Source organism: Schistocerca gregaria, chromosome 2 (assembly GCF_023897955.1).
Source record: "Schistocerca gregaria isolate iqSchGreg1 chromosome 2, iqSchGreg1.2, whole genome shotgun sequence".
Lineage (NCBI taxonomy): Eukaryota > Metazoa > Arthropoda > Insecta > Orthoptera > Acrididae > Schistocerca > Schistocerca gregaria.
In genome coordinates, this window is record NC_064921.1 from 759,606,475 (window position 1) to 759,623,483 (window position 17,009).

The 17,009-nt window shown below is 43.1% G+C and overlaps 1 protein-coding gene across 2 annotated transcripts in view; it reads left to right on the forward strand.

Moving 5' to 3' along the window:
- The window catches only part of LOC126334969 (uncharacterized), a 353,885-nt gene that overhangs the window by 120,514 nt on the left and 216,362 nt on the right, over positions 1 to 17,009 (forward strand). The window contains exon 3 of one of the 2 annotated variants that reach the window (XM_049997755.1): positions 1,343 to 1,372. The exons of the other annotated variant lie outside the window; for it this stretch is intronic. The gene's annotated coding sequence lies outside the window, so the exon portion shown is untranslated. The remainder of the gene's footprint in view (positions 1 to 1,342; positions 1,373 to 17,009) is intronic. 2 annotated transcript variants of the gene reach the window in all.

Consider the following 17,009-nt stretch of genomic DNA (forward strand, 5'->3'; position numbering starts at 1 on the left):
CATTGCCATCTGGCCATTGTAAACAAGGAGGTAAACTCACAGAAAAGAGACTCTCGTGCAACACAAAGAACTCTAAAATAAATGCCATAACTGTATCAACAAAGGACAGAGGTGTCAAATACATCGGCTGAACACATCCAGCGCTGTCAGATGTGTTGTTGATAACCGGCTCCGTATTTACTAAAAACCTGTCGCCTCTGACTCGCCTCACGATTAGATTCTGATGGGGCATATTCCTAATCAAAGTAATAACATGGAGTAGTGTGTCCGCACCCAGTAAAGTCAGGATTCATCAACGGAACTTCCTTTTCGGGTGTTCTACTGTATCTGCATTTTAAAGGGAGAACCATGTGATAAACAGTGATGACCAGGAGATACTGTCCCTTAAATCAAAGTTAGTTGTAGTCGTGACTGCGCACTTGGCTTACTAATGTTAAGAACGTGCGCACTATAGCAATAAGCATTAGGATACGGCCTCGACGTCAGTTACTTGCGATCTGCAGCGAGGATAGAGTACAGACGTAAGCAGTGCTGCGAGAGCAAAAAGCTTGTTCATTCGCAGAGGCGATGCAAGGCTCCTCTGCTGTGACGTACAATCTGCGCAATCACAACGCGACAGCCCGGCCTTAAGCGGATCACGTGTGTTCACGGTAGAAGGCAACGACCAGACCCCGCACGCTGACATGAATGGTGGTGGGAGTACTGCCCCCTTCCCCTCAACGACACACACACACACACACACACACACACACACACACACACACACACACACACACGGGGCGGGAGAGGCAGGGAGGGGAGCGATGCTACATGTACACCATATCACCTTCATAATATTTGTAAACGGCTTTTGTCTTCTTTTCTCTATAGATACAGCGATACTGAGTCTGATCGTAATGTATTCACTTTGTAGGCCAAATGTGAGAGTAAAAAATACAATAAATATATATGTGTTAGTCGCCTTAACTTTATTCTACTAGTAGTGACGTGGTCCATAGCACAGTGGCATTACTGCTATTTTACAATGTTGGACAGTACATGGTTTCGTACGATGCCTCCTTGGGATGTCGTTATCTGCTAATTGCTAACGTTAAATAAAGATTCCTGGATTCAGTCTACAAAAGCTTCTGGAAAACTTTTGATTCTTTTAATTTTCATTCAAGTGGAAATTGTGTTAATGCTAATCTTACAAAATAAGGGATAAGGTGTACAGAACTTATTGAGAGAAAACAGAATAATAAAACACACAAGTATGATATCCCTGAACTAATATAACGATGTAAACATTAACAGTATAATATAATAATAAATGTGCAATATAAAAATTTACTTCACTTTTCAGATCTAAGCTGAAAGAAAAGGGAAGATGTCGGTAAGTGCTCAGGCTGCATCCTTTACTTGCAAATAATGTGAATATTCAATTGACCAAAAAGTGTCGCTGTGAAACACAACATATCTCAAACCAAAATATTTATGCGTTAAACAATTATTCCGTTGTCGACGCTACAAGAAGCCGAAAACAACTACGTGAGTCACTTTCGGTTAAAAACTAAAATAGAATCCAGGCGCAAACAGTTATTTTCATCTATTTAATAAACTGCGTTGAACTAGCAACTAAGAATGACAGCAAATATTTACACTATAATTTATAATGTACTCAGATGCGGAAACCCTGCATTCCCGTCCTGGACAAGGTCCTAGTTGAGGTCCTCCGCTGTTGCTTGAGTGTGATCTGCTATGAATTGTCACGTGTGTACCTGTTTTGTGGTGATGACTGTCCAGTGCTTATGCAGTATAGTGTTGTATTAGTGTTGTTACGGATGAAGGGAAGGGAGAAAGGGAAACCCGATGTCGACGCCGAACTTACACCTCTCGAGTAGTACGCAAGCTGTCGCCAAGTTTAACATCCCCTCCTCACCCGATGAAAGGATCACCGTCAGCAGCGTCGCATGCGCTCGTTCTGAGAAACACTGCAGAGAGGCTTGAAATTCGTAAACGCCATTGGCAAAGTCTGGGTGGCGAGAAATTTACACCACTACCTCTCCTTCTCCTCATGCCGACCAAATACTGGTGATGAAAATGTGGGATTGGAACTAGCCCCTCAGAGTCGAGTGCCGCTGACCGAGCATGCCTTAAGGACTACGGTACAGGGACGAATGTCAGACATTTACAGATCATCGCTTGTAAAAGAATCACGGAATATCAATGAATCTTACCTGACGACGTAATACACTGAAACCCAGTTAGTACTAAAACACTTGTTAATGGAACAACACAAAATTTTAACGATATTGAAAAGAAGGCGCCTATACTCTATCTGATCAAAAATAACCGACTCCTATATATTAGGAAATTGATCACGAGGTGAGGACCCGCCAGTATAAAAAGAAGCGAAGTATTGTGTTGCCAATAGAGAAACAATATCATCAAGCAATGGGTCGCTCAGAAGATCTCAGTGACTTCGCACGTTGACTAGTCATTAGATTTGACCCGAAGAACAAGTTCATCAGGAACAGTTCAACCAATCTAAAATACTTTTTTCTTCTAATAATTTCCGGGTATGCAGCCGGATCCCGTCGACATTCTGCCACGATATTTCGTGGCAGAATGTCGACGGGATCCGGCTGCATACCCGGAAATTATTAGAAGAACAAATACGCCGGGAAAATTTCAGAAGTCACATCAATCTAAAATAGCCCACGTCTACTGTTGGCGATGTGTTTGTAAAGCGGAAACTCGAAGGAACACATACAGTTAAACAAAGACCAGGCAGGCCTCATCTGTTGACGGACAGGGGCAGTAGTGCACGGCGGAAACAGCCGGAAGGAATTACACTTAAAATTTAAAGTGGTATTAACAGTCCAGATAGCACAGTGAATGTGCGTAGAGAATTACAAAGAATTGGGCACAATGATTGAGCAGCTCCACCTCCAGAGAAGCCAAATATTTCCGTAGTCAGTGCTAAGAAAAGCTTGAGGAGGTGATAAGATTGTCGGCACTGTACAGGGGATGACTGGAAACAAGGGATTTGGCTCGATGAATTGTGCTAAACCTGTGACAGTGTGATGGTAGGGTTTGGGCTTAGTGAACTAATAGAGTACGAAGGATTTGGTGTTGCGGTATAGGGGTGTTCTTAGTTTTTAGGTTGTGGTCCCCTTAACGTGCTCAAAAAAAGACGTATAAGAATACATTTTAAAAATGGCTCTGAGCACTACGCGACTTAACTTCTGAGGTCATCAGTTGCCTAGAACTTAGAACTAATTAAACCTAACCAACCGAAGGACATCACACGCATCCATGCCCGAGGCAGGATTCGAACCTGCGACCGTAGCAGTCGCGCGGTTCCGGACTGCGCGCCTAGAACGGGGGGTAGCCAGTTTCAGCACAGACCGATGTCCCCATTGAGGATGTTAACTTTTCATCTCGCACATTTTTAGGTACGACGCGTAATGTTTTTTCTAGATATTCAATTGTTCCAAGCTAAGACTGACAACTATATCTGCAATGTAATACTGCTTTTGAAGAAATCAGTGTGCCGATATAACCGTTGCGTTTATCCTGCCAGGTAAAATAAACCTATAAATATGGACATTAGGAAACATGCCTGCTTTGTGACAGTAAACCTACTTCAGACACTATCATGCGTTCTTTTGATCATGGACGTGCTGCGCCATTATGTTTGAATTTTACGGTAGCAATCTTTTAACATATTGTTCGCTTAATTACAAAACGAAATATATTTAAGCGAGCTTCTAATGAGATTTTTTAATGAAATTTTATTTTCAAACCGCTGCTTGCTCCTCCACGACGTACGCAGGTACTTGAACAATTGTCTCTGGCAATGAGTTCCGCAGTGCTTTCATTCTGCGCTGCCACTGCCCTCGACGGTGTGGCAGAAATTTCATCACGAGAGAGCCAGCCGCAGACGAGAATTAATCTCTAAGAGAAAGCGCGACTAAGAACCAGGCACAATGTTGGCGAGAACAAATGCGAATAGAAGGGTTGCTTTGTACAATAACGGCATTACGTTTCGTGTAGGCTTTCGCTCGCTGAAGCAAAACGGAGCACTACAAATTCTGCAATGAAACTAACATCCCTAAACGTTAAGTCCTAACCTTAGACGATTAGTATAATTATCGCTCAGTATTGAGAATGACCCAAACTTCCGATGGCTCAGTCCTGGAAAAGTGCTGAGCGTACTGTCAAGAGAAGAAGCGCTCTTCCGTAATTGTAAAAGTATTGATTCAGTACTTCCTTGAAAATGGTGGACGACACTAAAGTGTTCTCCCTTCTAGTTCCGAAGCGCTGGTGGCGGCCATGTGAGGCAACACTGTACACAACGAGTTTTAAAAGCTGGGGTGCTGATAACACCCCACCTACCTAGTATGAGGTGCATTCAAGTTCTAAGGCCTCCGATTTTTTTTTCTCCGGACTTAAAAGAGATAGAAACATGCGCATTGTTTTAAAATGAGGCCGCGTTCATTGTCAATACGTCCCAGAGATGGTAGCACCGTACGGCAGATGGAATTTTACCGCCAGCGGCGAGAATGAGAACTGTTTTAAATACTTAAAATCGCGACGTTTTCCTTACTCGAACAGCGTGCAATCATTCGTTTTCTGAATTTGCGTGGTGTGAAACCAATTGAGATTCATCGACAGTTGAAGGATACATGTGGTGATGGAATTGTGGATGTGTCGAAAGTGCGTTCGTGGGTGCGACAGTTTAATGAAGGCAGAACATCGTGTGACAACAAACCGAAACAACCTCGGGCTCGCACAAGCCGGTATGACGACTTGATCGAGGAAGTGGGGAGAATTGTTTTGGGGGATCGCCGAATGACTGTTGAACAGATCACCTCCAGAGTTGGCATTTCTGTGGTTTCTGTGCACACAATCCTGCATGACGACCTGAAAATGCGAAAAGTGTCATCCAGGTGGGTGCCACGAATGCTGACGGACGACCACATGGCTGCCCGTGTGGCATGTTGCCAAGCAATGTTGACGCGCAACGAGAGCATGAATGGGACTCTCTTTTCGTCGGTTGTAACAATGGATGAGACGTGGATGCCATTTTTCAATCCAGAAACAAAGCGCCAGTCAGCTCAATGGAAGCACACAGATTCACCGCCACCAAAAAAATTTCGGGTAACCGCCAGTGCTGAAAAAATGGTGTCCATGATCAGGGACAGAGAGGGCGTAATCCTTACCCATTGCGTTCCAAAGGGCACTACGGTAACAGGTGCATCCTACGAAAATGTTTTGAAAAAAATGTCCAAATGTCTCTGAGCACTATGGGACTTAACATGTATGGTCATCAGTCCCCTTGAACTTGGAGCTACTTAAACCTAACCAACCTAAGGACAGCACACAACACCCAGCCATCACGAGGCAGAGTAAATCCCTGACCCCGCCGGGAATCGAACCCGGGAGAAAATGTTTTGAAGAACAAATTCCTTCCTGCACTGCAACAAAAACGTCCGGGAAGGGCTACGCGTGTGTTTCACCAAGTCAACTCACCCGCACATCGAGCTAACGTTACGTAACAGTTTATTCGTGATAACAACTTTGAAATGATTCCTCATGCTCCCTACTCACCTCACCTGACCTGGCTCCTAGTGACTTTTGGCTTTTTCCAACAATGAAAGACACTCTCCGTGGCCGCACATTCACCAGCCATGCTGCTATTGCCTCAGCGATTTTCCAGTGGTCAAAACAGACTCCTAAAGAAGCCTTCGCCGCTGCCATGGAATCATGGCGTCAGCGTTGTGAAAAATGTGTACGTCTGCAGGACGATTACGTCGAGAAGTAACGCCTGTTTCGTCGATTTCGGGTGAGTAGTTAATTAGAAAAAACATCGGAGACCTTTGAACTTGAATGCACCTCGTAGTGCGACTTCCTGTGTTGATCAGTGTACATCATGTCTTATGAATGCTCACTTCCCCAGTTAAAGGTTAAACGGATGTCATGAAGACCAGGACCCAGATCGGCGACACAGGGTGCAGCCAGTAAGGCGGTGCTACGCTCAGCCAGACGGCGGTCATCTGGTGTAACGCCAGACAGGTTTCAGGCGAAAGCTTGCAGTCACTTGGTGTGGCCCCTCACCGCGGGAAGGTGCAGGTCGCTCATATCTTTTCAGCCATTTTCGTAGCAGCCATGCAGCTTGCGGTGGCAGCTTTTAGTGGCTAAGTTCCACTACAGTTGGCTGGCTGTGTTCTCGAACACGAAGTTGTATTCTGTAACAGGCAGCACACCACGATTCGCCAGTCGGGTTAATCGGTAGCTAGCGATATTGTCATTCAGTCGGAATCAGTAATAGAGACGGAATGGTCAGACACTAACAACAAGGCTTCAGATACGGTCGTATTTAAAGCAGTCATTTTCTCCCATTATTCGGGGGCGTCGGTGGACGTGTCACAACAGTGGTGTCTCAGTTATTGCCCGCTCCACTTTTATTCACGCCTTCTGCCCTTACTAGGATTCCTTGGAATGGCTGAGAATGGAGGTTACATGTTCGTAGTTCTGTAGTTCAAGGCTAGCCAAGTAACGCTGTCGGTGCTGTCATGCTGCGCACTTCGTGCTTCATGATTACAGCTCGCCTGGGCGTGCCAAGTGTATAAAGAGCGACGACGCTCCTACCGTCTACCCTCTGCAACTTAGAACTCTTGGCCTGCCGCAGATACCGATTGTGACACGTGGTATGAGCCAGAACTGTTTCTCTGTCGTCGTTGCAAGTAATAACTTTAAAATTTATTGCGCACCCGGGAATCGAATTTGCTACGCAACAGTCTCCCTCCTTCAAGAAATAAGTCCCAGATTTTGGTTTGGTGGACCCAAAATAATTGCAGTTACGTAGATAAATCGGGCAGGTAGGTTAGAAAAATTTAAAAGGGAAATGGATAGGTTAAAGTTAGATATAGTGGGAGTTAGTGAAGTTCAGTGGCAGGAGGGACAGGTGACTACAGGGTTATAAACGCAAAATCAAATAGGGGTAATGCAGGAGTAGGTTTAACAATGAATAAAAAAATAGGAGTGCGGGTAAGCTACTACAAACAGCATAGTGAACGTATTATAGTGGCCAAGATAGACACGAATCCCATGCCTACTACAGTAGTAGAAGTTTATATGCCAACTAGCTCTGCAGATGACGAAGAAATTGAAAAAATGTATGATGAAATAAAAGAAATTATTCAGATATTGAAGGGAGACGAAAATTTAATAGTCATGGGTGACTGGAATTCGGTAGTAGGAAAAGGAAGAGAAGGAAGCATAGTAGGTGAATATGGATTGGTGTGAAGAAATGAAAGAGGAAGCCGCCTAGTAGAATTTTGCACAGAGCACAACTTAATCATAGCAAACACTTGGTTCAAGAATCATAAAAGAAAGTTGTACACGTGGAAAAATCCTGGAGATTCTGACGGGTTTCAGATAGATTATATAATGGTAAGACAGAGATTTATGAACCAGGTGTCCAAGTTATATTTCTTCCGGTTCCTTGAATCCCCTCAGTCTCAAAACGGCGTTTTTACCTGAATTAGAAACTTGGAAAATCCCTTCAGGGGCAGATGTGGACTCTGACCACAATCTATTGGTTATGACCTGTAGATTAAAACTGAAGAAACTGCAAAAAGGTGGGAATTTAAGGAGATGGGACCTGGATAAACTGACTAAACCAGAGGTTGTACAGAGTTTCAGGGACAGCATATGGGAACAATTGACAGGAATAGGGGAAAGAAATACAGTAGAAGACGAATGAGTAGCTCTGAGGGATGAAGTAGTGAAGGCACCAGAGGATCAAGTAGGTAAATAGACGAGGGCTAGTAGAAATCCTTGGGTAACAGAAGAAAATTTGAATTTAATTGATGAAAGGAGAAAATACAAAAATTCAGTAAATGAAGCAGGCAAAAAGGAATACAAACGTCTCAAAAATGAGATCGACAGGAAGTGCAAAATGGCTAAGCAGGGATAGCTAGAGGACAAATGTAAGGATGTAGAGGCTTATCTCACTAGGGGTAAGATATATACTGCCTACAGGAAAATTAGAGAGACCTTTGGAGATAAGAGAACCACTTGTATGAATATCAAGAGCTCAGATGGCAACCCAGTTCTAAGCAAAGAGGGGAAAGCGGAAAGGTGGAAGGAGTATATAGAGGGTGTATACAAGGGCGATGTATTTGAGGACAATATTATGGAAATGGAAGAGGATGTAGATGAAGACGAAATGGGAGATACGATACTGCGTGAAGAGTTTGACAGAGCACTGAAAGACCTAAGTCGAAACAAGGCCCCCGGAGTAGACAACATTCCATTAGAACTACTGACGACTTTGGGAGAGCCAGTCCTGACAAAACACTACCATCTGGTGAGCAAGATGTGACAGGCGAAATACCCTCAGACTTCAAGAAGAATATAATAATTCCAGTCCCAAAGAAAGCAGGTGTTGACAGATGTGAAAATTACCGAACAATCAGTTTAATAAGCAACCGCTGCAAAATACTAAATTCCGTAGAAATGTTGGAACACGTGAGGCAATACTGACCTTACGACTTACCTTAGAAGAAAGATCAAGGAAAGGCAAATCTACGTTTCTAGCATTTCTAGACTTAGAGAAAGCTTTTGGCAATGTTGACTGGAATACTCTCTTTCAAATTCTGAAGGAGGCAGGGGTAAAATACAGGGAGCGAAAGGCTATTTACAATTTGTACAGAAACCAGATGGCAGTCATAAGAGTCGAGGGGCATGAAAGGGAAGCAGTGGTTGGGAAGGGAGTGAGACAGGGTTGTAGCCAATCCACGATGTTGCTCAATATGTATATTGAGCAAGCAGTAAAGGAAACAAAAGAAAAGTTCGGAGTAGGTATTAAAATCCAGGGAGAAGAAATAAAATCTCTGACAGAATTACAATGTCATCAGCGAACCTTAGAGACAGCAAAAGACTTGGAAGAGCAGTTGAACAGAATGGACAGTGTCTTGAAAGGAGGATACAAGATGATCAACAAAAGCAAAACGAGGATAATGGAATGTAGTCGAATTAATTCGGGTGATGCTGTGGGTATTAGACTAGGAAATGAGACAATTAAAGCAGTAAAGGAGTTTTGCTATTTCGCTAGCAAAATACCTGATGATGGTCGAAGTAGAGAGGATATAAAATGTAGACTGGCAATGGCAAGGAAAGTGTTTCTGAAGAATAGAAATTTGTTAACATCGAGTATTGATGTAAGAGTCAGGAAGTCATTTCTGAAAGTATTTGTATGGAGTGTAGCCATGTATGGAAGTGAAACGTGGACAATAAATATTTTGGACAAGAAGAGAATAGAAGCTTTCGAAATGTGGTGCTACAGAAGAATGTTGAAGATTAGGTGGGTAGACCACGTAACTAATGAGGTATTGAATAGGATTGGGAGAAGAGAAGTTTGTGGCACAACTTGACTAGAAGAAGGGATCCGTTGGTAGGACATGTTCTGAGGCATCTAGAGGTCACCAATTTAGCATTGGAGGGCAGCGTTGAGGGTAAAAATCGTAGAGGGAGACCAAGAGATGACTACACTAAGCAGATTCAGAAGGATGTAGGTTGCAGTAGGTACTGGGAGATGGAGCTTGCACGGGATAGATTAGCATGGAGAGCTGCATCAAACCAGTCTCAGGACTGAAGACCACAACAACAAAAGAAGATTACATTGACCTAGTTTATACCGTGCAACTAAATATGAAAGAGGAATTTTTTAATGAAGATGAAGACTGTTAGGTTTGAGTTTGAATATTCGGATGACAATGAAGAAGAACGGTGCGAAGTAAGCGATCGTGCAACTGCAAGTGATCAATCTGATAATGATGCTAGCGAAGATACGGTTTCCTTTTTTCCAACAACACCGGAGAGGTTTATGCTTGGTAAGGATAAAGTAACTAAATGGATGACTACACCTAACCCTAATAATATCAGAACAAGAAAGCAAAATATAGTAACTCAGCTTCCCGGTACCAAACTAATTGCTAAAGACTAAAAGACTGTTGTAGGATGCTTTGATATGTTCATTTATGAGCAAATAATTCGCTCAGTATTAGAGTGCACCAACCTTTATATCGATAGCATATAGGCCTTCTGCAAGAACAAAAATAGATGCTGGAAAACAAATGTAATAGAAATACGATCTTTCACTGGACTACCTAAAATTGCTGGTTCTTATAGAGCAGCAAAAATGAATTTACAAGATCTGTTTTCTTCACAGGGACTAAGAGTACAAATATTTCACACTACTATGTTCCTTGCGAGGTGTTTGAGATTTGATAATATTCATGATAGGGGGCAATGTAAGGAACTGGATAAAACGGCTGCAATACGGAAAGTATTCACCTTGTTCAACGAAAACTGCAGAAATGCATACAGCCTTGTAAGTTACACCACAATTGATGAATAACTGGTTACCTTCAGAGGTAAACGTCCCTTTTTTGTGTATATTCCTAGGAAACCTGCTAAATACCGAATAAAAATAGACATTATGTGATGCACTTCCATTTGAGATGTATACCAAGTCCTTGCATCCGGGAAAACACCCTGAAGGGTTTTTACAAGTTTCTAATTCAGGTAAAAACGCCGTTTTGAGACTGAGGGGATTCAAGGAACCGGAAGAAATATAACAGATGACTTGAACACTAGTATCTTGCTTGCTGAAGAATTACTGAAAAAGCGGCTGACACTTGTTGTACTATATCTTAGTTGTGGCGTCAGGTCATTCGACGGGGATATTGTGCAAACGTAGATCCGGAGGATTGGCAGGTTTAAGCCTCAAGCTTAGGTAGAGCATGCAAGTTGCTATAAGTAATACGGCTATGTTAGTAGTAGAAACACTTTAGTGAAATGTCAGATGTGTTCGAACGTCAGTTTCGTATTAAAACGCTCCTTTTCTGATGCAATTAAGTTGTCTCTTGAGTGTAGAATTCAAAGCACCTTAAGAAAGGTTAGATTTTGGATAGGTAAGATATTCAAACTTTTTCTGTCCAATTTAACATTGGTGTTGGTAATTTGATACTGGCTATGGTTGCAGGTACCTATTATAGTAAGCCCTGCCTATAACCCAAGTCGTGACATTCTTTCGGATACCACTGTTCTGAAGCTCCATTATTGCCCCTGGGTTTCCAGTCTCCATTAACAGCAAATAATTACAGTCTGCGATGTGAATACTAAGTAACTCCAGTAGATAACGCTTTTCGCATCGAGCTCACATCTTAACAACTGAACTAAGCACTATAGCCCAGTCTTCTAGTCGGACAAATGGTGGCGATTCGTGTTCAGGAGTTTCACAACTCCTTCAGTGTCATAAGGGCACGTGCATCTCCTCGACCCGCGATCACTAACACTTCCTAAGACTGTAGTTGCTCTCACTCATGGCTTCCCGTTCATCGATCATGGATGGACGGTGTAACACTTGACAATTGACGTTTCTACTGACTGCCGGGAATCCTTGCTTTTTGTCTTTACTTCTACAGTTGCTATGTGATGGAAGAGGGCTAGCTAGATTCTCATGTGCTAACTACGCTGAAGAGCCAAAGAAACTGATACACCTGCCTGATGTCGTGTAGGTCCCCCGCGGGCACGCGGAAGCGCCGCAACACGACCTGGCGTGGACTCGACTAAAGTCTGAAGTAGTGATAGTGGGAATTGACATCATTAAACCTGCCGGCTGTCCATAAAACCGTAAGAGTACGAGGGTTGTGGAGATCTCTTCTGAACAGCATGCTGGAAGGAATCCCAGACATGCTTGACAATGTTCACGTCTGGGAAGTTTGGAGGCCAGCGGAAGTGTTAACCTCAGAAGAGTTCTCCTGGAGCCAATATATAGCACTTCCGGACGTGTGGGTGTCGCATTGTCCTGCTGGAATTTCCGAAGTCCGTTAGAATGACATGAAAGAATGTAGGTGATCAGGCAGGATGCTTACGTACGTGTCACCTATCAGAGTCTTATCTAGACGTATCAGGGGTCCCGTATCACTCCCCCTGCAATTGCCTGCAAAAGCCCCACACCATTACAGAGCTTCCACCAGCCTGAATAGTCCCCTGCTGACATGCAGGGTCCATGGATTCACGAGGTTGTCTCCATACCTGCACACATCCACCCTTTTGTTGACCGGACCAGGCGTGGCGTAAAGCTTCGTGTCTTGCAGTCATGAAGGGTACACGAGTGGGCCTTTGGCTCCGAACCCCCAGATCGAATATACTTCATTGAATGGTTTGCACGCTAACACTTGTTGATCTCCCAGTATTGAAATCTGCAGTAATTCATAGAAGGGTTGCATTTGTGTCACGTTGAACGATTCTCTCCAGGCGTTGTTGGTCCCGTTCCTGCAGGATCTTTTTCCAGCCGCACCGATGTTGATGGTTTGTTTTACCACATTACTGATATTCACTGTACACTCGTGAAATGGTCACACGGGAAAATCCCCACTTTATCGTTACCTCGGAGATACTGTGTCCAGTCGCTCTTGCGCCCATTATAACACCACGTTCAAACTCACTTAAATCTTGTTAATCCGCCATTATAGCAGCAGTAATCGATCTAACAACTGAACCAGACAACTTTATAGCAACGAGTTTAGGGGCATTCATTATCATTGTGTGTTATACAGAGGAACATAAGTTTCGCGACACACCCGACATGTATTCGCGATACAGAAGTTGCGAAACTTTGGACTGGGGGAACTTGGCAGCCATTACAGTCACGACGACATTGTGGTGAGAGACCCCTTATGATGCTGTGCTGGGGTGAGAAAGGGTCATGTTGGATGGCCATTCGGAGCTTCACATTTTTACTACCGCTTCATGTGCTAAGATTTAGAGGTGCAGCTGGTGCATACTTGATTTTCTAGGAGGAGAGAGCGTTATGAATGTCAATGGTTCAGATGAAACGCCAGTACTATGCAAATAAGGGAAAACTGAAAGGTAGAAGGAATGTATACACGGGGAGTCGATAGGTCGGTATCAGGGAAACAAACTTCAGGAGATATCTTTGCTATTTAGTTTACGTTAAAATGCTTTTCGGTACGGTTGTATTTCGGTTCGGTCAACCTGCACAATGTATTGGTTGGAATTGTATTTGAACTTACAGTAAAAATATTTGGAACAACCATCCTGAAGGGTATCTTATGACAGACGTTCATATGCAAAGACTAGATGGCAAAGGACGATGCTGATATCACCGGGTTGTTGATTAACCCGACTGGCTGTGCATGGAGCGGAATAGTTGCGCAGGAGACGAGTGCACAGGTACGCATTAGTTGCTTTGACAGCTGTTAACCCGGCAGCCACGTGATCGCGTGTCACTGGTTCTGGAGGCCACTGTAATCCACACTTGCCTTCTGTAGCGCTGTTGCGCTGTTGTCTCGGGGCCAGTGAGATACACGGTTTCTGCAACGAAGTAGTGACGTCACACTAGTCGGCCTGTCCGTCACACTTAGCAAACGCTCGGCTCCGTGCAGAGCCCACGGGAAATCAACAGTCAATTGAAAGGTAGCCACTAAAGGTCTTAACTGCGTCGTGTGCTATCGAGAACACGCAGTCAAGAATTAAGAAGCTCGTCTAAAATAGTCACTCGCTCGCCGCCGGAGACAGCTGCTGGTACTCGGACCTACAGTGTCACGTGCTGTGACGTACGCGCCACGGCCTCTCTTCGCGAGGGCCTCGTGTTGTCTCTTGAGGAGTGTTTCTACTTGTGGAGGTGAGAAGCACGAGTAATTTTCTTTTTGATACGGCGCTGACGACAACTTGCAAAACTTCACCAATCGAACAAACCAGACTGATCAAGGTGAAAGAAATGCGGTAAGTAAAATTAAAGTTTGTCATGTCATCGTCGCGGGCATTGGAGACGGAGGGCAAGTATGGGGCATATATCGGCTGTATCCTTTTGAGAAAAACACCTCGCCTTAAATACTTTTGAGTCTCTAGAAACCCGAATTTGGATCTTCGCTTGGAAATTTTAACACCGAACATTCAGAATGATATTCTCGTGTGATCCTAAAATCGTGCACTAGGGGGTATGCAGAATATTCTCCGTCCTGGTATGCTGATGTAGAATTTCTAAAGGTTTCTTAAGAAGTCCTTAAGTGCTCTTTCTCTCCATCCTTAGCTTGTGCTCCATTTTAAACGACCACGATGTTACGAGACACGGCGAAGCGATTGAAGACACTTTTGTATTCAGGTCTTGCAGATGGCCATCATAGAATTTAATTACCTGGTGGAAAATTTTGTCCTTCATTCCCTGAATCAGTAATTTTTGCTGCGACCATGTCCCAACCCCTTAAATGCTGTTACCTTCCTTCGTCTCAGTGTGTGGTGCAAAAAATCTTTGTCTTTCTCAGTACTTATAAATAAAAGAGAAACTCATTCGTCATGCTTGTCACTGAAACAAAAACGGATTGAAATTTAGAGCAGGTTAGATAGATAATCACTGTACCCACGAGTTGGTGGGGTGGTAATCCAAATGTGTTGCGGACATCTGATCAATGAAATTGTCTGATCGAAAAATTCGCGCCTGGACGACCGTACCGTCGTGCTGCCAAGCGTTGCTCTCCAGTATATTATTACACAGGCGCGGATCAGAGGTTCGGCTTTGATGGGGTGGGGTGGGGGCTTACCTCAGTGCGCAGTACATCGGTTTAACATAGCTTTCAAGATTGCAGTTCAGAGAAGTACATTATAGAAAGAGCGGTCGTCAGAGATCAACAGTTTCATGCAACTGATCTAACGACTATAGCAGCAAAAAACTGCCTCAAATTTAATATTATAATGTGCACGATATAAAATCGAAGTGTGCACTCGCCGTTATAAGTACGAGGTACATATCATAAATAATGCACAAGTTGGTATTATTGTGGATTTTTTGATGCAACAACGTAAATTATATCAGACGTAGTTGGGAGCTTGAGGAAGAGGCTAATTTTATTTTAGAGTATACAGCGAAGAAACAATCACGTGCAAGGTACAGAAATGAACAATGCAGCGGTCTCGAGTACTGTGACTGTTGGAGACCAGAGACCGCACGCACATGAAGATGGAAACTTTACGCGGCAAAAACCTGTCGGAAGTCCACAATGCGTTAGGTTCGTGGTGAGTTTATAGTGGACCGTAGTATAGTTACACGTTCGGTCAATCGTTTTCTTGACTGTGAAATAGGCATATACCATAATCAAAGACCCGGAAGGCCTAAAACATCAACAGATGAAGCAAGTGTGAAACTTGACAGATGCTCTTGAAGATGATCGCAGTGCGTCGTGTGAGGAACTGTCTGAAGCCACGGAAATTCCTCCAACATCAGTATTACGTATCCTGACAAATGATTTGAAGCAGAGAAAAAATTTCAGCGAGATTAATGTAGAGTTGCCAGACGGGCAGTATTTCCCGGGACGTCCTGCATTTCCTGCCTGATTTTAAATGATCCGCTGGGAAAGTCTCTGTCTCATATTTCAACCATGTTAGATTATTATTGCGAAATCTTTCGCTCTAGAGCTTGCAAATACTTTTTATGTACGCGCGTACCACATGCAGGTACGACTAGCTGGGCTATCAGTCTGACAGTGCCGGGCGGGGACGATATTCAGCGATTCCCACCATAACGCGCGGCGGGTCGCGTCTCTATTTGTCTTGTAGAATGAAAGTGAGACAGTCAAAAAACAATTTTGTATTCAACATTTTCGTTCGTTTGCTGATGCGTTTAAATGCTATGTCAACGTATATTAACACTTCTGGAAGGATTTTTAATTCCATTCTTGATTGTCATTCTAGTTTAAAACTTCGTTCATTGTTTTGCTAGAACTGCTGAGTGTTGAACGCGTTACGCTTTTGAATTATTTCTAGAACTATAGACAGAATGAGTGACTTACGTGACTGTGACCCAGAGAATTCGTCTAGAAATGGAGGAATACCTTCTAAGAAAGTCAAAAGGCTTACTAAGTACAATCCAAACTGGGAAAATAATTATTCCTGCTTAGTTACTCGTGGTTAGTTACTCGTGGTTAGTTACTCGTGGTTAGTTACTCGTGGTTAGTTACTCGTGGTTAGTTACTCGTGGTTAGTTACTCGTGGTTAGTTACTCGTGGTTAGTTACTCGTGGTTAGTTACTCGTGGTTAGTTACTCGTGGTTAGTTACTCGTGGTTAGTTACTCGTGGTTAGTTACTCGTGGTTAGTTACTCGTGGTTAGTTACTCGTGGTTAGTTACTCGTGGTTAGTTACTCGTGGTTAGTTACTCGTGGTTAGTTACTCGTGGTTAAGCCAAGAAAAAGAAAACTCTTAAGACACACTGTCGCATGTGCAATAAAGATTTCTCGTGTGCTCATGGAGGCATTGTTGATGTAAAACATGCATGTACTAAATCTCTCATAACTGTAAGACCAAAGTAGCATAAAGTACCTTACCTAAAATTTCTCGCAGCCTGCCTCAGAGACACAAGATTACTGCTGCAAAAATCGCATCAGTTTATCGCACGGTAAAACATTCTGTTAGACACAATGGTGTGGATCTGCAATGATATAAAAATAGCTCAAAGTTTTAGTTGCAGAAGAACAAAAGCGGAAGCTAATGCATGCGAAGTATTGGCCAAAGGTTATGTTAAAAATATTTTGAAGACCATCCAAGGGAAAAAAACTATACTTCTCTATAGCGACAGGTAAAAATAATAAAAATAGAACATTTCCAATTTGCTTATGATTTTTTGATTATGATACTAGGGTTTAAACAGTCTACTGGAATTTGTAAAATGAAATTATAATTGTGCAAACCAAGTTTCGAAGTAATTAACTTATTGGAGAAGATGGTTATTAAATAAAGTTTCGGCTTTCGCCGCTGAAAACATTGATGTAAACTACGGCAGAAACCATTCCATCAATTTTCTTCTTTTAGCCGAACATGATAAAATTGTCAAAGCTGGTTGCCCGGTCAATATTCTTCAAAATGCAGAAAAATAGAGTTCTGATAAACTTGAAGTGGATGTAGAAAGATTGATACTGAAAATATGCAGTCACTTCTG